This window comes from Seriola aureovittata, chromosome 3 (genome assembly GCF_021018895.1).
Source record: "Seriola aureovittata isolate HTS-2021-v1 ecotype China chromosome 3, ASM2101889v1, whole genome shotgun sequence".
Taxonomy (NCBI): domain Eukaryota; kingdom Metazoa; phylum Chordata; class Actinopteri; order Carangiformes; family Carangidae; genus Seriola; species Seriola aureovittata.
The window spans coordinates 14,766,685-14,792,801 of NC_079366.1; the positions used below are offsets into that span (position 1 = coordinate 14,766,685).

General features: G+C 41.4%; 1 long non-coding RNA gene across 1 annotated transcript; it reads left to right on the plus strand.

Annotated features, from left to right (window-relative positions):
* The first annotated feature begins 2 nt into the window (after positions 1 to 2).
* On the plus strand, positions 3 to 21,565 carry LOC130166092 (uncharacterized). The gene is made up of 2 exons (XR_008827100.1): positions 3 to 619; positions 17,411 to 21,565. It is a non-coding gene; the product is annotated as an uncharacterized LOC130166092 (long non-coding RNA).
* The last annotated feature ends 4,552 nt before the right edge of the window (positions 21,566 to 26,117 follow it).

A 26,117-nucleotide genomic window follows, 5' to 3' on the forward strand; every position in this document is an offset into this window, starting at 1 on the left:
ACATTATCGAGGCTGCAGCATGGCAGTAGCAGCAGCAGCAGCAGCAGGAGCAGCAGCAGCAGCAGCAGACTCCTTTCTCTCTCTTCGTCTCCCCGTCTCCCCGGCTGTTTCTTTCAGGAATGGATATTGGGTGACTGGCTGGGTGCTGGGTGCGCACTGGGGATCTCTTGGTGGGAAACGCAGAAGCTTTTTTGTTAAGGAGGGAGGGCGGGAGGAGGGAGACTGGCACAAGGCGCGACACTGTTGCGTCTACATATTTTTTTCTCCTTGGGCAGAGGGGAAAAGATAGGCCAGGGGGACTGTCCGACTTATTCCAAAAGACAATTCGTTCCCCCCACCCCCAAAAGGATAATCTTGCTCAATTTGGGATGCGTGCAACACCAAGTGATCAGATATTACTGGGGCGGCGGTGGTGCTGGCGGTGGGTGGACGGTGAAGTTCAACTTCGCTTGCAGACGCGATCTTCTTCAGGCAGCCAGACAACCAACCAGACAGTCGGCGCATTTTACGCGAAGTCCCCATATGGCTATGGGATGCTGACACCTGCCCGGCACGCAGGTAACAACGACTGGGCAGCATCACCTACTTCCCCAGATACTGACAGACAGCAGATCAGCGGGTATGTATCAGCGTGTTCACAGATTAAACCATTCGCATTCCCTCATTACCTTGTCTGGAAGTAAGATTTTTGGGTACATAAGACATTTTCAGAAACCATAGGTCGCACCTTCCTCCGCACAGAGTCCCCGGCGGTGGGACTGATGATAATGATGATGATGATGATGATGATGGTGATGATGATGATGATGTGTGTCAGAGGCTGGGTCTTTGCGGGCAAGGTGAGTCCTCAATTAATTCAACTGGCCTACAAAGTCCCAGTTTCTGGCTCATGTGACCACCAAATAATAGACAGGACACTTCTGCTGCACGTTCATCTTTTAAAGGAAAGAGATAGGGAAGACATGGGAGGTCTTAACGGAGAATACAAACCGACAATTTCGGCAAATTAAAAAAAAAAAAGATGGTAAAGTCTAACTACAAAGCTCGATAATGTCTGTAAACACACCGTTTCATACCACAGATACATAATGTAATCAATAATAATTTTTAGAGAATATAAAAGCGAACCTGTCGAGCCTAAAAACAAAGTACAGCATCAAGTCACTATCAAATACCATAGGCGCATTATAATCCACAGGTAATATTATACATTACAATATAGTATATAAGTTAATTTTCTTTAAGTTAAATGTATGAGATAGATGCATTTAAGACCGTAAATTACACAAATAAAAGCAAACAGCTGCAGGTGGTCAACCACCAAATTAAAAAAACATGAATGTAAAATTAACTATTAAATAGCTCAAAGGTTCAAACCTTGAATGTCATTGCTTAATAACTGGCTACAAACCTTTGATTAGTCAAAGCTGAACTTTTCAAATAGGGCCTGGTGAAAGAGAAACATCCTTCAGCAGCAGAGCAGAGGTTGCCCTCTCTTTGATGGATACAACTTCAATTCTGCAGTGCAGTTCTTGATAAATCTTTTCAAAACAATTTTTTTTCAGCTCCATCAAAAACAGGCCAAATTAGAAAAAAAAGAAGTTAAACTTAATAGGAGAATTAGTTAAAATTTTTCATTAATTTCTCTTAAAAAACCACACGATAAAAAGGGAATTTCTCGTACCCTCTGTGAATTAAGATGAGCAATTTAATCAAAAACTTTAACCATTATTGTGGAAGCTAACAGCTCAACGTGAACATACCTAAACTAAAAAAAAAAAAAAATAGAGTAGAGTTGTCAAGAAATCACAAAGTGCCATACTCTATTATGTCGAACAAGTGTGTCAAGTGGGGAAGAAGTTGTTTTGGAGGCCTGTTTCTATATCTGTCCTGACCCTAGCATGCCGTACATACCTCACTAATGAATTTAGCATCCTGACACTAGATGCTTTATGTAATTAATAGAGCGGAGGGCCATGGTGGCATCTCCGTGCTGCAACTGACACATAGGTAAGACATTCGCTGAAGCATGGGATTTTTATTTTAAAGACACTAGACCTCTGTGATGATTAAAACACACTTAAAACAGCCCTGTAAATGAAACAGACTCCCCTGACATCACAATAGGTGGGAAGACATCACATTAATCTTTCTGTCAATTTTATTTATTGAAAAGTTAGCACTTGATCATAAGTTATTTGTAGGTTGTGCATAACAGATCAGTGGCAGGTCATTTGTCTTTACAAGCCTGCTATTTCGTGTTGCATCTGTAATAAGTTGCTGTGGACTGAAGTTACAGGAAAGTTGACATTTTGTCAAGCCTATTTATGGTTTGGATAAAATTCCATGTGATTGCAGGTGATATCTTTATGCTAATGAACAATGTTACGTGTATAAAATATTTCAAACACTCTTTAACGTCCTTGTGATCAAATTGTTATCATAAAATATATTTAAAATCAAATATAGAGAATACATTAAATGTTTCTAGTGCACCTCAGATCTGCCGGGATGCACTCAGCTTTCATCGATGGGTCCCTCCAACGTAGCCCACTAAAGCGCAATGACACATCACAGAAAGCAGATAAAACCACTCCAGCCAAAAGCTCTCCATATATGCTGTAGGAGAGAACGAGCCAGTGCGAGAGTGAGAGCTGAGGGCCTAGTAAGGGAGGCTTGGTGGAATGAGCCTGGTTTGAATAAGCAGCGTGGCTACGGGGAGCTCTGGGATAGTCACCAAGTGTGCTGATTAAAGTTGTGATATTAAACAGTGCTGGCTGCTGCTGCCTGCCAAGCCTCTCTCAGTGGCATTTCACATTGTTTAAAAAGCCCAATCAGACTCATCTCGCCACTTGCTGCACTGTGTTGCTTACATCTTTTTTTTTTTTTTCCAGCACGGCAGTCTCATATTCTCTCCTCACACCATTTGTAAGCAGGGTCGTAGACTTACTTTAAATAGACTTTTCCTACATTTCTGTTTTGGGGTCACCGGGTTCGCTTTGTTCTCAAATTGACCAGAACAATCAGGGCACATGTATGATATTGTGAGCATCATATAGATGACTCTGCTAAGCTAAAAGCTTCAGATTGTGTTTACCTTTTCTGTGAAAGCTGAACTTCTAATGAACACACAGAGCGCTCCTTCTTGGAAATTCTGCTCTGAACTCATTCAACCCCCCTTTAAAAACGTCACTGCAAATCCCAATAAAACTCTGCCATTATAAATATACAATTCATAAATACTGGAAAGCATGCTCGCTTTTTGTGAAATATATGACCCAGCCCCCCCTGAAAAAGGTCATGCTTCAGACGCTGTGGTCACTCCAGGTTGTTACATGTCTTTAGCCGCGATTGAACAGATACCAAAGTTATGCACCAAATCGCACTTGAGGAGCCAGAAAATGTTGTAGTTTGATCTCAAAAGTTTGGAATGAGACATACAAAGATTAAGCTAGGGAGGGAGGGAGGGAGAGAGAAAGAAAGGCAGCAAGAAAAGTGAGGGACTTTTAGGGGCAGCTGTGTTTTATTAACCCAGTCATAATGCCCCTAAAAATCCTTATTGCTCTTGCAATGGTCAACAAATCTCCTGTTGCAACATGTAGAGGATCTCTGAACGTCATGTAGGGATTCATTGTCAACAACCTGTTGCACTGCAGGGCCAGGGAACAAGTCAGTGTAGGTTACAGTCAGAGATTTTAACCCAAGTTAGGCCGACCGTCAAAGTCACAGCGCTTATTGAATTGCAGAACACGTGAATGGAAGGATACATCCTCAGGGGAGCTGCTGAAATCATCAAAAGTTTCACAACATGTTTGCTGATGCAGATTAGCACAAAGTTGGAAATGCTAACAACTCTATCTGGGAACTGCGCAGGCAGAACGAAATGCATTTCTCACTAACAATACCAATCTTTCCCTTTGACAGACTTGTGAATTGTGTTGTCATTATTTTTCTGGCCAAGTCTTCGTGGTTTAAAATGCAGACGAGGGAGTCGATGCTCCTTGTCCTTCGTTATTTTGACTTTGCAGTTGATTGCCAGGGGACGGGCTGAAAGACGGAGACAGACAGAGGCAGACAGGCAGGTAGACTGACAAATAAGACAGGCTGGCATGCAGAGAAGCTAGAACTAAACAAATTCAGAGTATGAAGATATACAGTACGGGCTGGTAGACATAGAGGCAGGCAGATGGGAGTATGAAGACAGGTAAACAATGAGATATTTTGACAAGACAGCAGTCATACAGACAGACATAGAAAATGGCAACCACGCAGACAGATAGACACAAAATCAGGCAAAGACAGGCAAGAAGACATGCAACAATACAGGCAAACACACAGATACAAAGAGAGACATCAAGGCAAGCAGGCCATGGAAGACTAGGATCTAGGCCTGGGTGTGGTGTGGTGGGCTGTCGTGGCTGGAGAGCGGGTGGTGTGGAGTGGAGCTCTCGATGTTGGTGAATGAGTCATCAGAGGGAGGCTATTCTGTTGAGTTTCCCTGTGGGACGGTCGCTGCTGAAGGAAGGAAGGAAGAATCCTCTTCACATCGAGGGAAAGAAAAAGACAGAGAGAGAGAGAGAGAGAGAGAGATAGATAGATAGACAAGGGGAGAGGGAGTGAGGGAAAGTGTGGACGATGACTCAGGGCCATGAACCACATGGTGATGGAGAAGGGAGGGAGGAATTACTCATCAGAGCATGTGGAATCTCATACGGCTATCACAGGACTGACAGTGTGCTTCCCCCATGGCTGCTACTCAGCCGACATCACTCCCTCAGGCCCCAGCTGAACAAAACCCAGCCTCGCTGTGACCAACCGAGAACAGAGAGAAGATGGGGATCAGGGTGAACCGCGGGTCAAATTAACACGAGAAGGGTTTATTAATCCTTTTCATCAAAGCCGGGTCCCCTCCGGTTTGGGCACCTCAGGGTGTCATGAGGGACGAATGACAAATTTTTTTTTTTTTTTTTTTTTTAACTTCCTTATCAAAGCTAAATCCACTCCAGTTGTGTTGAGTCATTTGCCTCCCCCCCCACCAAATGTCTCTGCTCTTGGTCACCTGGCTTTCTGCAGCTTCTGTGTGACTGATGACTGTATGTTGATAATAGTGCGTCATTATCTGACAAAGTCATTTGAATTTCAGCAGAGGCTATAACAGCCCTCCTGATAAGCATGTTTCAGCTTCAAGTGTCATTCTGGGTATAGGGAATAGAGCTTGACTTTGGCTTGACCAAGTGGAGTAGCTACAGTAGTTTCTAGAAACAGTTGAGTGTGGGAGGCCAGACAGGCTCAGGTCCTGGTTTTAATCAAACATGGGAAGTATTATTGAGTGTAAATATTGAGGCATTTTGAAACAGGAGTTTCACTTCAGTCAGTCTGCTTATACTTAGGTTTTAAGTTACAGCAAGTCGGTGCACATCTCTCTGCTCTTGCTCCGAATTAGGCAATACTCTCAAAATAGTTAATCAAGTAACTTTTCAAATGGAGAAGTGAGACCGGCTTCATGAATATGTATTTGAAGTACGCGTCGAACAGAGGATGACATTTTAAGTCCAGTAGCTTTGTTTCTTCTCTGTAGCTCATCTTATGAAAACAGCTCTTTCATGGCTGCATGAATCCATCTCTATAGCGATAAACGTGCCACTACAGTGAGTCTCTGCCCGTGGATGACAAAGTTGTACTGAGTAATGCCAAGACAGAGAATTGAAACGGGTGAAAGGGGCCACCGGCCCGACACGCACCACAGCTTCTCTTTATCTGTTTGAGACTCAGCTGAACCTTTAGATGTCCTTGGATATGGGTGGTGGTAAATTAGGCATTAACAGATAGGTCCATGATAGAGGGGGAAGGAGTCAGCAGAAGGTTTGTGTGACTGTGCACAAATGCGTCCACGTCTGTTTCATATGTTTGTATGTGTCCTATACACCTGTCACAAAGATTTATGGCATGCAACAACTTCTTTGAACGACTAAATGCATATACAGCAAAAAAAATGATGGTGATGAGTACACCATGGTGGCATGACTCAACAGGTGAAAGGGGCACACCCATTAGACTAGTTTAGACCCCCCCTTACCAGTGGCGGCACAGTCCCAAATCTCTCTCCAACAGAGGCTGTCATTAGGGTGTGGGCTGACAGCTCTCCAACACCAGAAGAACCACTCAAATCCAGAGCAAACACTGCAGACAAAAGGGAGAGGGTAAGAAAAACTGGAGCAGACCTTCCCTGTGTGGATCCCTTCAGCACCCCTCTTTAAAAATGAGAATGAACCCTCCTGACCTGCTTTTAGCCAATCAGCCTGTGAGACCTGGCTCTGGTATGAGTAGAGTAAATAGAGAGGAGTGTAATCAGCTATCATATATCTGCAGCGGTTATTCCCCCTCTTACTAATAACCCAAATTAATGTGATGCAGTTGTTGCTGTCCGCTGCCTTCGTTGATCTTCCGGAGTCGTTCAAACTTAGCCTAGTTATAATATTCAGTGTTTACTAAGAGATTTACGCATTGCTAAATTATAATATGTTGCATCACACAGTCTAGTTCTCATGTGCGGTAGAGATTAGTTGTTAACAAACATTTACACCCACTAACTGCCAGGTGTAACTGTTGTGTAGCTAACTGAATTAACTGTTAACAGAGCTGGTGTAGCGTGAGTATCTTGTTAGCAGAGGAGCACAGCAGGCACAGGATTGTGTGAGCTCAGAGCCCAACACACAGTCACTGTAGTTATATGCGTAAAACAGAAGAAAGAAGACTTAAAGCACCATTAAGTGGCCTGTGTAGACAGCCGGATTGATTAAAATAGGAGCGCATCTGTTCCATCAGATGTGCAAGACTGAAATGCCTCCTGTGTAGAAATGCAAAAAATGACAGAATAACCTCAGCTAGGTTAGAGTAATCTGATATTTCCCACTCATTTTAAACTGCATGAATACTACTAACTTTAAAAACACACATATCTCTCCACATTTGCTCATAAAATATGGTGAAACCTACATTTCCAAAGTATTGGCAGTTAAGTTTAATATACTCTTTGGCCCCCTTAAACTGTTCTTTTTTTGGAAGCTATTCTACAGCTTGTGATGCTACAGTGACTTTATTTTTACATAGATTATTAATTTTGATTTGAAGTCTCAAATCGCCAAGACATTCTTAAAGTTTTAATGGTGTAACACAATATGGTAAGTCACTGGTTTATAACTAGCTATAACTTATTCAAAAGTTAAAGGAAGAACTTCACTCAGACTCTTAGTGGTACATTTACAAAAAACTGGTGCAACGCAGGCCTGGTCCTGTCACCAACTCTTTGATGTGAGAGATCCAATTATGGATTCCAGCATCAGTAAATAAACTCTGGAGTAAGCAAATTCATGTTGCTCCTTTTGAAAAGATCTGGCAGACGTATGCTGGAATTGTAAACAAATAAAATAACAGGGCTGTGGTAAGAAGACTGAAGGGTCAAAATAAACGCAGCATAAAACTCCCGGGTTTCAGCTATAGGTGTAGGTAGGTGTGTCTCCGTCTGTCACGCGGATATTGAAATGAGATCTCAGGACTTAGGGGTCAGCACAGTGTACACACAAATCTATACTCAGTGGCACACGCGCACACAAATGCACACAGCCAGACACATTAACCCTCTAACTCTGACCTCGGCTTTACTCACTGTTTGCTTTTCATATGGAATGTCAAACTGCTCGCAGGTGTTGAACTTTTCTGCACCGGGCTGCACTCAGTTCAGTCGGCAGCTGGGCCTCATCTCCCTCTGTTTGTCTTTGTGATTATGTTTGCATATACATAAGCAAGCAGGCCGTTTCATATTTACTGTGCTGATGTTTGTGTAATGAGAAACTATCCTCTATAGTATGAGTATGCAACCCTTATAGCTGAGAAGTGCTGCACTACCTGAGGTCGAGTTCAGCCTAAATATTTTCAGAAGTCATTCCTTCTCTCTTCTGCCCTTACTCTTGCCCACCATCAACCAGGGCATGTCAGTTTCCAGTTGTTTTCTGGCTTTGGGGTCAACGATGCATGTTGGCAGACCTCATCGGCACTTTCTCTTTGCATTGCAAAATCTGTTGGAGGCTGAACTCGGCTCAGCATTTGTGTGCCCTGTGTTGAGTAACAATGAGCTCCGCAGGGCGATTGGCAGATGTCTGTTTGATGCTGCAGATACAGTCATGCCATTGTGTTGAGTCAGCAAGTGAATGTGTGTGTTCACGTGTGTATGTGTGTAAGGGGTGAGGAAAAGCGGGTGTTTGGCAAATGATCTTTGTGCCAAACCAAAGAAGCAGCTCTATTGCCAAAACTCACCAAACAAACCTGCGGCGCTGAGTGTTTTATCTCTCCAACCTCTTCAGTAGTCAAAATGGAAAGGTAGCCATTTTACTCCCCGCACCCTCCTCTTCACAGCTCTTTTGTGAGCTAAGAGGGCTGCTGGTGAGCCGTGGTAGGCCTATTTCAGTAAGGTGTTGTTTAAAATAAAATAAAAAAACTGATAGTGGTAGAGGTGAGCTGCTGATTCCCAACACTTCTCTGTAACATTTGTAGTTAACAAGGGGATAAAGTAAAGATTTTCAGCTAATCAGGGGCACGGCAGAGCCTCATGGTTGCTGTGATCTTTTCTTCTACTCGCTGTGGCTCACTTGAAGTCCCATTGTCTGGCCTGAGCCAACATGCTCCAGTCCAGAGGGCCTCTGTGCCAAGCTTGGCTCTGAGGATATTTCAAAAAGGGAAAACCCATCTTCCCCGAAACCTTCTTCTATTACAGAAAAGAGGTTTTCCGCTTCTATCGAAACTGTCAGTGGAAGTTATTCAAGCCACTTGGAAAACATCAATTGCTGCTTTTTCAGTCTTTATGTTGGCAAAATCATCAGTCACGGGGGCAGCGTGATCCTTCTATAGTTGATTTTCAGAAGAAAGGGAGATTGTGTGTGTGTGTGTGTGTGTGTGTGTGTGTGTGTGTGTGGGTGGGGTGGGGGTGTGTGCATGTGTTTTCATACCCTTGATAATGTTTGGTGTTGTATGCAAGTATTGTTGATCTGCAGAGCACATGTGCAGCTGTCAGATCTGTCAAATATCGGCATCTACATTGGTTTTGTCAGTGTAACCTTTGCAACCGATGTGGACATGAATACATCGCCTGTGTGTGCGTGTGGAGTATATTTTTTGAAAGTGTTGAATGAAGAGCTGTTCTATGCTGGCAGCAGAGTGATAGGAGCCACAATGTGACAGGCAGGCCCGAAGCGACCTTAAGCCCAGCAGTGTGCCTTCTTGGAACTTCCTTCTCATTCCTTGGGCATAAGAACAGCGGTGCAGCGCCCGTCTGACTCCAAAACCAACAGTTTTGGAAAGATCTGTTACATCTGCATCCCAAATATTCAGATGTGTTTTTACGACACTGTTATTTGGGTTGACAGTGTTTTATTTTTCTTCCTTCATGACTCTTGTGTTTTCTTGTCATACTTGGCTATTTTTATATTTGCTCATCTCCTCTGCATACAGGATGAGTTATTTTTGGGCATGTGTGAATGTAAACAATATGTACCACAAACAGTATGACTACATGCAGGAACACTGTATACATACATTTTTTTTTTTAATGCCAGATTGATGGTGACAAATTCTGTCTATCTTGTCGTCACTTGTGAAATCAACTGCTCACATGAAAATAATTCTTAAAAGGAATAGTTCAACATTTTGGAAAATATGCTTCATTTCTTTCTTGTTGAGATTTAGACAAGACAATCAATACCGCTCTCGTATTTGTCAGGTAAAATGAAGCTACCGCAAACAGCCTCTTAGCTTAGCATAAAACAGCCTCTTAGTTTAGCATAAAACAGCCTCTTAGCTCAGCATAAAACAGCCTCTTAGTTTAGCATAAAACAGTCTCTTAGCTTAGCATAAAACAGCCTCTTAGTTTAGCATAAAACAGCCTCTTAGCTCAGCATAAAACAGCCTCTTAGTTTAGCATAAAACAGTCTCTTAGCTTAGCATAAAACAGCCTCTTAGTTTAGCATAAAACAGCCTCTTAGCTCAGCATAAAACAGCCTCTTAGTTTAGCATAAAACAGTCTCTTAGCTTAGCATAAAACAGCCTCTTAGTTTAGCATGAAACAGTCTCTTAGCTTAGCATAAAACAGCCTCTTAGTTCAGCATAAAACAGCCTCTTAGCTTAGCATACAACAGCCTCTTATTTAAGCATAACAAGTGTAAATGGAGGGAAAACAGCGTGCCTGGCTATGTGCAAAGTTAACGAAATCAACCTCTAAAGAATCTCTAAAACGCACTGTTTAACATGTTATATCTCATTAGTTTAATCCGAACAAACACAGATGTGTAAATATGCCAGTTTGTGGTTTCACAGTGGTGCTATTTGTTGGCCAGGCACAGTAATTTCCTTGTGTCTCTTTGTCACTGTGAGGTTGTCAGGCAGAAATAGTCTAGCACATAATCCCAGTAAAACCAAAACATGATGTTTTTACATTTTGGTTTTTGTACCAATTGCAGAGATGAGATCGAATGTATTTATCCACGATCTTTGGAGGTGCTCATAGACGGATTTTGTTACCTTAACCTTTCTCCATTTCCAGTCTGTGCAAAGCTAAGCTAACTGGCTGCTGGCTCCAGCTACTGTACATATTAATTGTACATACACAAAGTGGCATCAATCTTTTCCTCTTTGATGAAAATCAAATAAGCCTTCTTCCTGAAATGTTGTACTATTCCTAAATATGTTCAGTATGTTTCAAACTAACTAGAAAACATCTGAAGGCAAAAGTGTTTATGCCTGTTCCCGCTGGCTACATTTGAATTCAGGGTGAAATGCCCGCTGTCACAGCGAAGGACACGACACAATTCTACAAATGGGGATAACTGCACACACTCAGATAGTCTCTCCTCAAAGGTTTCAGATGCTGTTCAACCTCGCTTGAAGCATACTGATGCCTTTAAGTGGAGCTACAACACTTGTGAGTCTGTTCAGTTTCTGAAATATTGATACAGCATTGAATACCTGCATCATAGCCCGATCTCTGATCTCTATCAGTTTACTCACGCATTTCAAACTCTCTGTGCGCTTAATTGTCAAATAGCCTCTGGTTGTATTAAGCATTGGGAGGATAAAGACATCTCAAGGCAACATCAACGCAGGCGATAGAGACTAAAATTAATGCAAACAAGCAATTAATTGCTTATCCTGCCAGCAGAGCCTTAGCAACAGCTACAGATGTTTCATAAATCAACTTGTTATAAAGGCACATGTACATAACAGAATAAACATCTCCATGTTCCCAAGGCCGTATGGGAGGATGGTGGTGGGGGTCATGGATGATGGATAAACTCAGCTCAACTTTGTCAGTGCACCCAAATTCCCCTCATCCGTCTCCACCCCGCCATCCTCCACCCATCCATATTAACCTGCTGTAATGCTGTGAGCTGAGCTAACATAGTCTGTGTCTAAAAAGCTATTAAAGAACCTGGGTGACTTAATTTCATTATTTAAAATGTCAAAAGCTTGAATAAGTACTTTTATACAGTAAGCACTCCCTCCAGGAATAATTAACACAAATTCAACCATTCCTCACGTTATTTGTGTGCGTTTGCACTTTTGTCTGAAGAATGCTTGCAGATTTTACCAGTGACTGTATTTTCTCACATATAATACTCCAATTCAGAGCCACCGCTACAAGCATAGGTCAAATAAAATCAAACCTCCAACTTAACTAACTTAACTGCAAATACGTCAATGCCTTGAGGGATTTTAATTCCTCTGAAGTTGGCACCAGCTAACTTCCAGGCTCTGCATCAATCTCAATAAGCTCAACCAATTGAAATCTAAGTTGCACTTGGTGTGCAGGATGTTCCTCCATGATTATATCTGATTATGCACTTTATTTTATATATTTAACATTACAGAACATGCCACATTTGTCAGCTGTCAAACGGGGCGAGAGAGGGCCAGAACATCCTGGAACACAAGTCTATTTGTTGGGGCGTTGAGAATGTTTCCCAGATCCTGTGTCAGCTGACTTCGGCTATGGCACAATACAAGGAATTAAACGAGTAATTGTCGTGGCCGAGGCTCATTTTTGTTCCCTACGTCTGTTGTTTTGGGTGATTATGGGGCTGATAGCATATCCTGTAGTCTGACAGCAGCAGCAACTGAAACATCTGAAGACCATTTTTATTCTTAGTGGAACTAAGTGCATAGGTATTACAAATGACTTCTTTTCCTCATGCTTTTTCTAAAACTTTCTATTGAATGTTAAACATTATCTCAATTTATGGTAAAATAACTCAACAAAGGTCATAAAATGCACCGTCGTTTCTCTGGAGAGTAGCCACGTATTAAATCACTTGTGGCTGCAAAAATCACAAATGATCTTTGCAAGATCTCGGTGAGACAGAATAAAGCAAATGCTGAGGAAAATCAGCTTTTAAATATTTTACTTTGAATCTCATGCAACTTTCCATGTGTTGTTTTCAGTCGCCTGCTGAGGTGTTGCTGTGAGCTTGGCTGTGTCCAACTCATGCCTGTGAGCAGTTAGCATATATTAAGAGTTGTGACGTAGCTGTAGGCATGTCCTTTGTTATCAAAATAAGAGCATTTACATGAAGAGTAGAGCGTACAATTCCAGTGTTAAAACTGTCTGGGAAAGATGGAAAAATGATCGAAGATTGTAGACGTCAGAATATATAATTTGATTGTTGCACAGGGATCTATGGGTCAATAGAAAATAATAAGACAAAACACAATATTACCAACCCAGAAGAGACTATGACTCCATTTAAGAAATGCTGATACAGTTCATTTAGACAGGTAGAGCACCATGCCCAAATACAATTCTTAACCAAAACAGCCACTCATTAAATTTTTGGAAATGTGGGCTACTTTTATGGCGCTTTTTTTTTTTTCCTCTTTGTCTCATGTTTCAGACAATCAGGCAGGCAAACATCAAATTTGTATGTTGGCTGCAAATCTAGAAGCCAACAGTATTTTATTCTGACTGCTATATTACGAGGACTTATTTGGGTAGATTTTGGCAAGGCACTGTAACATTGCTGCAGATACTAATACCTTTGGTGTCACTTTGGGAGTCGTTTCAACCTCACGTCAATCCACTCAAAGCCAGTGGTGGGGCTGTATGAAAAAACTCTGGCTGGCCTCAACCAAATTTTATTCTCTTTAGCTTGTGAGCACCAGGACAACTGTCTTGTTCTTTGTGTGATCTGGCTGGCTCGGGCTCAGGGGGATGTGGTGTGTTGCAGACATCAAGATAATTAACTGGTCACAGTCTAGTTTTCCTGGAAGTTGACTGCATTAGCGAGATTCTACTCCGTTCTCACCTCTTTTCTTTCTTTTTCTTCTCTGGCAGCTGTCACACAGAAAGCTTTGGAGTGGGTGTAAATAAGAAAATGTGCATGCCTAATGAGCAAGAGTAAAAATGGCTTAATTCTTGTTTTAGCAGTGTAGCTCTGCTCACTGAACTGAATGTCGAGGCGGTGGAATAGCTTAATTAAGTTGTCTGTTAACACGAAGAGATGAAAAGTGACATTTGTTGTCATGTTAGCCAGGCTATATCTGTTTAATTTCATACTTACTATGAAAAAGTCCAAAACATCTGTAACCAAACACTGAGATTTCACCTTCTGAACTCACTTGTCAAACAGATTAACATCTGCCCATGACTTGCCAAAAGGATATAATGAGCCCACATTAAACACTGACAGTCACTTCTTGTCAGTGATATGTGCAGCATCGGAAAGTAAAAAGGAAGAAAAAAAACCCCCAAAAAACATAAGAACTCAGGAATGGTCTTCTACTCTCAGATTTACAACCATGGGGTCACCAGTGGAAGTGGAGCTGGAGCAGAGTGGTGCAGAGCTCTCCTCCTCCCTCCTGGCTTCCTTTGCCTCCCGTGCTCCTTGCTCCCACTCAATTTTTTTTTTTTGCTCTCTGTTACTGTACATGGGTCATACTGTACATGCAGGTGAATATGTTCCCTTTTCCAATGAGCATATGGAAAGAACCACTCAAACCCTTTAGGAAGAGTGCTGCATTTAAAGTAAAGGTCAAGCTTTTCAACTTACTGTACTTAAGTAAACATATGTGATACATCTAAATCTACTTGTCTAAAAAGTGTTCACTGTAAATTGAAAATTATTTCTTAATTATTCCATCAGATCTTCGCCTCATGTTGTAGCTGCTCTAACTATATATAGTGTGTGGGTAATTGAACTCATACAGAGCATCGTGTTTTATGAGCTTGTTATATTTTGCATGTAAAACTCTCTTTCTGTAGCTTGAAATTACAGGCTTATGGTGGCACTGAAAAGACTTTGTTACGCTCCACTTCTGCTCTTTTTACATCTGTTATCTCTGTGTATGTATGTGTCAATGCATGAATAGCCTAAGCCCTATGTAATAATTTACATTATGGAATCTATGCAGTACACTGTGTTTGAGGAATTCACCCATGTGATGCAGTTTCTTCCTTCAATATAGACAAAGCAGAATTTAAAGAGATATTGCAACTTACCAGAAAATAACTATAATTGTTTAAAATGTACAATTATTGTAACTGTGCCATAACAAACTGAACCAATGTGCAAGGTAATACTTATAAGTACCAGTAAGATATATTACTAAATTAAAAAAATATATATATTTTTTTCATTTTCAGAGAAATTGTAATAAAAGAATATGTGGATTTATTATTCACAGAAAATGACTGAATGCTAAATTCCTATTCCTACTAGTTTACCTGTGCCCCCCATAAGAAGTCACTACAATCTTAGTCCAGGCAGGAAGGCAGGATGTTTTTGATGAAGCAGTGGGCTTAATTTAGGTCCAAGCATTCTCAGTATCTGTCACCTAACTCCCAACGATCTCAACACACAGTACTGGAGGCGTTTGTGTGTGTGTGTATGCTCATGTTTATCCAGGCTGGCAGGTTATAAATTCAAGAAATGTACACCGACACTTTGCCATCCTAAAAAGACCTTTTTTTGACTTGGTGAATAAAAATAATAATTAGAATTGCAGCTTTACAACAGACATAGTCATATGACTTCTATTTCATATGATTTTATTATGAATTATTAATACTGGTTATTAAAAAAATAATCCCATTAACCCTGCCAAACACTGAAAATCTCGATTTCTTCCTCTAAAGGAATTGGCTTAGTTATAGCTCCTGCTTGGCCATAAAATAACCAAACAGGCATAGGCATTGCCAACAAACCAGCAAAAGCAAAAAGCGAATGCCAACAACCCCTGCCAAAGACTTCAGCTTGCACCCAGTGTTCTCTTGCTGGTACATTTTCTGCCTACTTCTTTGAATTACACAATTTTTCTTCCTGCATGAAAAATGTTTCTATTCATAACACTTTAGAATGACAAAATTCTGTTGTAAAGCAGCTACATACGGTATAATGCAATTACTTTTACCGGCCCCGTCTCCAGGCCTGAGGTGTCATCCGTGTTTGATGAGTGCATGCATATGCTGAAAGGCGCTATGTGGTTCTTGAGAACGCAGCAAGAGAATCTCGTGACGCTCTGACCTCGAGCTTCTCGTCATTTTAATGTTGCATTAAGTGAACGTGCTCTGACTCGTCAAGTGACTGCACAGAGTGCTGAGAGGAGAGGCGTGTGGTCGCCATGCATCCATAGCGAATGGAAAGAAAGGAAGACCACACAGAGGCATGGTCAGATCAGGTTGTCAGAGACCATATTTATAATCTGGGTCAGAGTCCAGGCTATAACCTCTCTCTCTCTCTCTGTCTCTCTCTCACTCACTTACTAGTGCTCTTCACTCCCTCCTCTGCACCCCATTTCTCCTTCATCTCATCCCCTTCTATGTCTTTCCACTCTCTCCTTAAAGCTTTATCTCCTCACCCACTTTACATATCCACATGTCTTTAATTCATTCACTCTTTCGCCTCCCTTTTTGTCTTTCCTTCCCTCCATATGCTCTGCTTGGCATGTGCCTGGCCACAGAGGCAGCAGCTTTCCGCCTGTGTTGAGTTTCACATGCAGCATCTTAGGATTAGGATCTTATTAGTCTGCCCGTGAATGAATAAGACGAAGAGGAGCATTGCATTTAAGAATGTCAGAACAATCTAAAAATGTCATTTTGAAATGTATGAATTATTGAGAATACAATGGTGGATTTTTTTTTTTTTAACTATTGCTCTTCTCCCATGAGGTATTAAGAAAATTCGAGGCGGGTGTACGGAACAGCCATGTGATTCATATTCAGGTCCAGTGGCAGCCAGATGACTGAGAGTTATGAGTGTTACAATAAGCCTATTCACCAGTGCTTTATAACATTTATGAAAAAAAAACAGGCGCAGCTGTTTCTGCAGTACTTACAGAGGACTTAAAATTCAGGTGCTTCTATGATATGGTAAACAAGACAAGACAAAAAAAATTAGGGTAGTAGGGTAGGGTAGTGGCTTATGTTATAAAGAAATATACCAGTATATTGCTTTGTATTCAGTCACATGACTAGTCCAAGACGTTTCGCTTAGCTTAGCACAGGGATAGAGGTATGGGGGTTAGGGTTAGTTAGCATGTCACAAAAGAAAAGGAAAGAAAAAACGCACCAAAATTATTTTTATTTGTGTGTTGTATCAAGTTACTTAGCTAGCCAGGTATCCCTACATCCAAGAATCACTTACTCTCGATTCATGTAATTGTGCAAAGCTGGTAACTACACAACGCCGGACACTACATACAGCCATTGGGCACAGCTGTTGTTGGTCAGGGAACACCTCCAGTGCATACATTAACTGCTTGTTAAACATCTACATGTGTAAAATATATATGACTATTTTGGAACCGCTGGGTGTGTCTTTAATGGAGCTAGGCTGGTTGTTTCCCGCCTTCTTGCAGATATTGTGGTAAGAGGCTAAACATAATAATCTCTGTTTTAAACACAGACTAAATAGTATTTATCTAATCTCTGGTAAAACAGCAAATATGTTTGTTTATTAAAATGCTGGACTATTCCTTTAAGCCATGAAACTGTAAGTTAAGCACTGGAGTCCTTAAAACAGTCTGCATATGTCTAGTTCATTCCCTGGTGTTTCTGAAGCTTTCAACCACATCTCATTGCATTCCTCAGCTGATGAAGTAGCTCAGTTGAACTCCGTCCATCCATAATTTTATATGTTTTGTTTAGATCTGTTTTTCAAAAAAATTCAATGTATTGCTGTTCGGAAACCGTTAAAGAGCCAGTGATAGAGTTTGATTTAAGATTTGAGAGGTGCCACACTGCTGCCTATTCTCTAAGGCAGACCTGCCAGACCTGCAGCAACTATAACAGTGCTCTTGCTACCATTCATCATGGGGAAAATGGCAAACACTGTACAAATCAACTGGCATAAATGTCCATGCTTCTTTTCAGCTCGATGGCTCAGGACCTATTGTGGACCTAACATGGCTGCCAACAATAAGACATGATGACATTGTCCTGTTTTTATGTTGGAGGCCTCCCAGTAAGGAGTTCTCTTGAATACCTCTTCAGCGTGACATGGAGACGGGCTCGTAACCACCAGCGGAGCCGAGCTGAGCTGCAGAGCTGCTTTAGAGCCCTGCTGAGACCTGCCAGACCCACAGCTCTCCCTGCCAGGGGCCTCGGCTCGCAGTCAGAGTGAGTTACAGCCCATGCTCCTGACACACATACGCTAATAGAGAAACACACATACAGATAGCTTAGATGTGTACAGTATATAGGCATGCATGTGCACGCATTAGGTGGAACGCATAGTGATATATATATATATGTGCAGAACCATAAATCTATACACACACATGCAAATTTAAAACACACACATTCATGTGCACACACATACTGATGGATAATGATATGCCAATAGCTGTGAGCGTCACCTCATGGGACCGGTTAATACATGAGATAAGGCTACTGCATGCACAGCTGCTTATGTCCCTAACCTTTTTATTCAAGTTAGCACCCCAGTGACCCTGGTAACTCACGCATACTCCCACACACATAGATACAGTATATGTAAACAATATAAATGTGTGCCACGCTGCACACATGCAATAAAGTGAGCACGTCCTCCTACGGAAGCTCTCTCTGTCAGGGTTAGTTTAAGGTCAAGGTCCGGCAGCTGCTGGATCAGCTGGATTGATCTGTCTGGGTAAACATGTAGGGTGGAAATGAGCATTTTTGTGATTAAAGGCTTAGTAGAAGGTGTGTAGGTGTGTGTGTGTGTGTGTGTGTGTGTGTGTGTGTGTGTGTGTGTGAGAGAGGAAACATCAGTATGTGACTGTATATATATTGTGTAGAGGAGAGTAATGTGTATCAGCTGTGTCAGTATGTGCGTCTAAATTGATCTTTTTTCATCATGGCTCAGACAGAATCACTTACATCCAGAGGTAAATCATCTAGTCTGTGTTTGCTGAAGAGAATAAATTCCACAAGCTCCTGGTTCAGTGCCTGTGTTTTTTTGTTTTTTCTTTACCATGTAAGCCAATGAATGAATTGTCTGCTCTTGATGTCAATTCTGAAGATGAAATGTCTTTAATAATTCATTGTGAGTATGTCTACCCTGTAAACTCAGCTATGATGATTTTCATGTTTGTACTGTACTACACTCACATGTTCACTTGGTTTCCTACGAGTACATATTAATTTACGTTACAAAGTTCATAAGTGACAGTGAATCGTGGCCTATTTTTCTTTAGGTCACATAAAGAATGAAGTAAAAGGCTTCTGTGGCTACATTAATACAGCCAGTATTTAGTACTGAGTACTGAGGAGAACAATTGTATCATATATACTGTATTACCACAGGGCATCACCCTGTATGAGGAAAGTACCACAGACACAAACATCACTGAACCTTATGCCAACAAATCTCCCCAAAGGCACGGTCATTGAGTTTTCGAACACCACAAACAACGTGAAAATGAACAAGAACAAATCAACGAACATTCGCTGCTAACTTTTGGTTTAGAGGGAAGATTGTAGTCACTGTAAATAAACTATATAGTTGGTTAAAGCAAAATTCCACTGATTTTACCCATCAAAATCTGTATACAGGTCTTGTAGTACTATTGATTATGTCTTTTGTGGCACCATGGGGAGCTTCCTCAAATCTGATTAACTGTCTCAAGTGATGTCACGTGGTTGAGTCTGAAAAGTGTGAAAATGAAAAGAAAATCTGGAGGTGAGGAGTCAGAAAGAAGTAAGCTTATCAGACCTCTGTAGCCCACTTCTCACCTCTGCCTGAGTTTAGCGGCTCAAGACTACATTAGCTGCTACTGACGGAACACATCTGAATCTCTGATTGAACAGTCGTTAGTGGAGTTGCATTGTAGGTAATGTAGGCCCAGGTTCAGACAAGGAAGAAGAATGTGAGGTATAAAAAAAAAAAAAAGAATCTGGAAGTGGCTACCTGAATTATTTCATGTAGCGGCTACAATTATAGAGCATGGTTGTCATTCCCTTTTACAACTGAGCTGTATCTGGACATAACCATATTTAGCACTCACATGAGGGCTGACACACTGTGGTGCTGGCTGTAATAAATGTATCTCACAGAGGTAATATATCGTGTGTGTGCATGAGTAGCAATAAGGCTTGTGTCTACATTAATCCCAGGAATGTTAATCTGATGTAATAGTGATGCAATAGAACAAAGCGTGGGTGTGGAGTAAGAGTCCCCTGGAGCAGAGTTAAGGTCTTAAAGTACTAAAAAGCCTTGACCCAGACCCTACACACCCACTCACAGGGACACAGCACCTCTCCTCCAGCCCAGCACATGCTTTCATACTTTGGCTATGCAGTAAAGAAACACACACTTGGACACACCAACAAACACAGACACAGAAAAGACAAGAAAAGGATATGAACTTATACAACAAACATATGTCTCTCGGAGGAAGATGAGCACAAAATGTACCCAGTCGCAGATGTCAATGCGTTTGCTCTCCCTAGCTCAAACAAACGCATACACAACTGAACACATCCCCGTTGTCTTGTGTTGCTCGCCATGCAACGAGGAGCACATGACTTAAATCGGGTGTGGTGCATGACCTGTTATCAGACAAAAGCGTCCCACAGAGAGAGCTGATGGGGGAGACTGTGCCTCCCCGCCTGTCCCGTCTGTTGGCAGTCATGAGGTCTCCATCCCGTTCGCCACGCTGTGTCTCGTGGTTCAAAGCACATAAAATGTTTGAGCTAAAAAATCCCCCGCTTTTAAAACATTCGGGCATGGTGGCGTGTTGTCAATAAATCAGCTGCTTAGCCTGGGGAGAGCGACATTAACCGAGGGGAAGGAAGTGCAAAACACTTATTTTTAAGGCATGTTTTTCGAGAATGAACCCTTTGAAATTTTTTTTTTTTGCGTCCTATAAATGTCTCACCTAGAGGGCCTAATGTCTCTCAGCGAGAATGGCTGGTTTGTACTCAACGCATTAACCCTGAAGCCTTTCCATGCTTTGCAGTCATGCAAAGTAAAATGCAAATATTCCAGCGACAGAAGTTCTGTATCCTGTTTTATCTCATTTACTGATCGGTTTTTAGTGTCTTTGTGAAAAAGTCTTATCATTTAACTGTCATAATGACTGTAATATCTGTGTTAGTGCAGTAACTAGTGTGTCTCATATCTTACTGAGATCATTTCTTGACTCAAGACAGTGTCATCAACAAAATTGGTCATACCTCACCTTATCTCGATTTCAGTGACAGGACTAACTTTCCGGCAGTAATGATGTTCACTGAAACCTCTGCAACAGTTTTGGAGCCCAATAAGGCTAACACTTAGGAAAATACCATATATTTTTATGTTGCATGCTAAGTTTCATAGGCAGGCAGTTAAAATGCTTCTGCAGGTGTTAAAACGGCTAATAAAGCAAATTGTTCCACCACCAGTGAAAAGGTATCCGTAAAAAAATCAGTAAGATGGAGGCCAGGGTGATGACTTATAAAACTTTACTACTGAACATCCCCTCTTTGTTTTGGTTGATAGCTGAAACGGGCTGGCAAAGTGTAACCAAAAGGGTGAAATCAAATTGAGCTGAAATGTATGAGGTTATGTGTGTGTGTGTGTGTGTGTGAGTGTGTGTGTGTCTCTCAGAGCAAAAGCTAGTCGTCCCATCACAAGGTAGTGTCACTGAGAGGCAATGCCCCTAGGCAGCTGGCCACGGTCCACCCAGGGCACTTTAAATTAAAGTAGCGTTCACTAACACAAGGTTAGTGGGTTCATCCACTGTGGAGATATGAAAAGGACCAATTGTCTGGTGCAGTGCTGTTGGCTGCATGAAAATCAAGTGAAGACGCTTTGTATCGCTGGCCTGTACGTGACCATGGCTAATTGTGGAATGAATCGAACAACCAAAGGATGGATTGAGGAATGTAAAGGCAGAAGCAAATATACAGTAGATGCCTACAATGATAACTGTCCCTTTGGGTGAAGGCTGCTTCCAAGAATTAAATACTGCATGAAGCAAAATAAGGTTTGTAAAGCGTTTGTTCCTGGATAATGTATACTCCTTATGTGAAATATGTTGAATAAAGATTCTGTTCAAAATATTAACTGTGTTCTGTCCTTGTGTAGAAATCTAGTTACTGCATGATATAAACTCTAAGTTTTATAATTGCTTCTTATTCAGATTATGTTCTGTATTATATACGTGTACATACATGCCTCACACATGCAGTTTTATTATATATTTTTCTAATTGTCAATAATTACCCTGAAAAGACTAAACTAACAATGTGTTTGTCTCTCTATATATTTCTTTTGACTTGCCTACCATGGTTGTGGCTCTCAGTCCCAAGCCCATTGGTTCCTTTTGTTATTGGTTCCTACTAAATATATCTTCAAAAAAAAGCTCACAAGTAATTTCCTCACACAGCTGGGAATTGTAGTTTTTCGAAGACATACGCAAACAAGAGTCAGTAGTACATTTCCTGGGGACTACTTTCTCCTGTGGAATATTAAAGTATTAACTCAAAATAAACTTTAGTGCTTCTGTTCTGTGTGATGAAGGAACACGTCACCCACTCCAAAAGTGGCTAATTGATGTGTTTTTAATACTTTTTGGACAATAATGGAGGTCAATGGCACAGGGAAAGAAACTGTATCATGCTATAGCTATACAGACAAGTGTAAAATAACGCCAGAGTTACCTTGAAAACATTTCCTAGAAAAATAGCACACCTGACAGGTCATGTGACCAGCTCACTTGTCTACTTGTTTATACGTATGTAGGTTCTTTAGTTGCTGTACACAGTTACTACGGATGAAGGGCTATCATGGGCTGAAATGTTTGTACCATGTTCCTAATAAATACAGTACACTAACAAGTATGATTCATTCACTTGCTGAAAAGCAGGTCACATGCAGCTTCACGTTTTCCATTTACAATGAATGGTCACAAAATATGGTTAAAAATGCTGCTGGAACAACTTCCAGCATGTCTATCTCTGGCACACATACATATACACACACACACACACACAGGCATGTTTGAGGAGGAACCAGGAAGCTTATCCAGTTCTTGAAAAGAGAAAAGTACGTTATCAGGCTTAAACTGCTATGTAAAGCGGAGTAGTTAGGCCTCTATTCACTATGCAAAGTGACAGCTAAAGAGAACTCGGTGGGGAGAACGAATGTGTAAATGATCTGACTAACCTTGTTTAGCTCAGCCTCTCTGAAGATGTGACCATCTCTCTATCTCTCTCTCACACACACACACACACACACACACACACACACACACACACACATATAGGATAATGAGTCAGACATTCCATGCATATAAAATACGCTATGCTCTCACACAAATGTTTGATAAGTTAGGTCACTGTGTTAGACAGTCTATACGCTGCTTGCTGCTGTCTGCTAGTGAAACACTTCCAGTTGGAAAAATAACAAGTTTCAGTGTTTTCTCTGAGAAAGTTGAATGACAGAAATACTGCAACTTTGGGATGTTTTAAAATAGGTCCGCTTTGATTGCAGCAGTTTTCAGTGCCTTATCTGGTATGTTGATATCACTGTTAGTCATGTCTGAAGAATCTGTGGTGAGTGTTTGTGTGAGTTTTGTTCCCAAGGCACAGTTTGGCAAACCACAAAATTCCTTCAAATCCCTACACCAAATTATTAACTGCTCTGAACAAAGCTAATTGTAAACTGCTTGGAAATGTCACGTGAATGCGAGTTTGGATGAAATGAAGAGATGATGGACACAAGCAGGGTTTTACTGCCTCGACGGAGTGCAGTGTCATCCTGATTTTGGAGCATTTTAATATGTCATGTTTCCTATTTATGATTATGTTGACTAACTGTTATTTTTAGAAGCAGTCCTAACTCATGTGTTATTAAACCTTCTAATTAAACCTCATGTCTCATCTGAGCTATGGGAAAGCACCTATCTAATGAATTCAAAGAATAAAGAGGGGGAAAAAATATCTTTACCTGCCAACTATCCTATTTAATTCTATTTTTAACAAGATTTGAAGTTCTGCCAAAGACCAGAAAAGCCTGTGCCGATGAGCCTGACCAAGGAGCTGCATCAGGAGGCCCGGTCATACTGCCTTCGATCCACACCCTGGAGCTGCATTGGAGGAACTGCTTACAAAGTCCAGTGGGACCAGTCTAGGATTTGCAAACATGCAGACACGCCTTATCTGTGCTGAATTTCTGCCAGATACTGAACAGACACTCGCAGATAGAACAGCAAAGGCACAAAGCCACATGAACTCACACCTACGAACTTCACATACAGCTCACCAGAATCTATATTCAAAAGACCCGCCGTTAACAATAACTAAATGCAGTTACAAGGCTAAAATGTCTGTAGCAAAATGTGTGTTTACCATTGGTAAATACACACAGCTGTTAGCGTCCAGTGTAGCTAGTGAACAATGCTGGCAGCTCCACACCTCCAGCACAAGGGACACATTAAGAGAAATAGTAGGAGGAACTGGCCCACTCACTCTGCAGACCATTCCCTGGTGTATGTGTGCATGTGTGGTGTGCGTGAGTGTTTAATGTAAAATGTCCTCATCGTTTGAGTAGGATAAAAATCTTATTGCAAGTCACAAGGATTGCAACATATCTGCAAAGTCTAACTGTGCAGAATATAAGATGAACTAATATATGAGTGCATTAAGACTTACAGTAATGACATATACAGTAATCAAGAATTAAAAGCTTCAGTTCATGTTCGGTTTTGGCACACGTGGGTCACAACTAGGGCACTCTAGAGTAATTCTAAAGCTTAATAATCTTTTACTATACTTTTAGTATATATGTTGTGTGTTTCAGCTTGCTGGATTAACTTAAATGCATCAAGCATGATTACTCATACCTTTGACCATCACACATTTTCTTACTTGCATTAGTAAGTCCCACAGAGGGAGACGATGTGTCAGATACAAACAGCGAGAGATGCCACCCTCACTCGCTGGCATGTTCTATTGCTCAACCTGTTGATCAGGCTCTTACCCAAAGGGCCGGAATGCATATTTCACTATGGGCTACCTCTGTTAAAAGTGGCACCAAGCACAGGTGGCTTGTCATGCCAGCTACACCATAATCAATGGATATAATTAATGAAGAATTTCCACAAGCTGGGAATACTGTAGGTATCAAACATGTACAAACCACAAGTTTGTGCAAATCAGCACGCACACTGATATCACCACAACAAGTGAGCATGGTCTTGATCTGCAGTAAGCAAAACACCCTATTTTTTGCCGATATAAAATCAAGATGTTGATAATGATGTGGGTGAAAGGCTAAACTGACAACAAACACTTGCCAGAGACTGAACTTCAGCGTCTGTCTGGGTTTTGCAAGAGTACGAAATCTCCAATTTCAACAGCAATCCCTATGGCCTGCAGCGACACATGACCCCAAACACTGCAACCGGTCAGTGGTATGGTTGGCTGTGAACACACACACGGACATGTTTGCACACACACGCATACACCCCCCCCCCCCCACCCCACCCCACACTCTCTTTTCACCAGCTCACCCAGTAAGAACTCCCTCTTTGCAATCCCTCTTTTTTTTCCGGTGGCCGTCGCGAGTAGCAGACGGTTTTGCCATCCCTCTCCTAAAATAGCCACCCGTTAGCACAGCCAGGTCAGATGGTTTTGAAACATCCATGGCAAACGGTGCTGGAGTGGAGGGGTGATGGGGCCAACGAGTGCGTGACCACCTCTTGAAGAGATCCAGAGAGGTGGTCATGGGTGGGCCTCAAGTGGAGGTTTCTTTCACACTTGGGTGACAATGAGTGCTGGGGAACAAAAGAGGGGTGTCTAAGAAAAACAGGCAATGTGTGTGTGTGTGTGTGTGTGTGTGTGTGTGTGTGTGTGTGTGTGTGTGTGTGTGTGTTTGCAATAAACAGGTGGTGGCCATTTGTTTTATAACATTTTAACATATGTATATAGAGAGTTGAAGCCATGACGTAACTTCTCTAACTCTCATTGAGCGTTTCTTTCATCGACCCTTCTGACAAAATAAACAGAACAAAAATTGGCGTTACTTCCTGCACTTTCTCGTAGAAAATGAAACCTTTGTGATTTTAACAAAGCAAAACAACGATTACTGTGTGAGCTTATATAAAAAAAAAAAAAACGACAGCCCCCACTAATGTTTACCAGCATGGCAGCATGGCTTCCTCTCCATGTTGATATTATTCACAAAGTCTCTCATCTGAAGTTGCTTTCTAAAAATTTTAGTTGTAATCTCTGCTGCCTAAAAACTTCCCCAGTGTTAAGTCCTCTCTGTTCTGCTGTTGTTACAGACATGTGTGAGCTAACCACAATCCCCTTTTGTCAAGCTGCGACATGGTTGAACCTGCAATGGCTTAGTGCTCATGGGAAATGGTGTTTGTTAAAGGCTGCTAAAAATCAGAATATTGAATAAAGAGTGATATTAGATTATTTTGTTTTTAAATGACTGTCCTGATTTAAACATATGAACTGAGCCCCATTGCCATACTGTTGATAAAGGCTCTGTTCCAAGGCAGGATTCTTAGTTATTAGCATAGTTACAAATGTCAATGGGATTTTGAACACATTTTTTTTTCACTTCTGGAACACAACCCAGAAGTTTGTTTCACCACTGCTC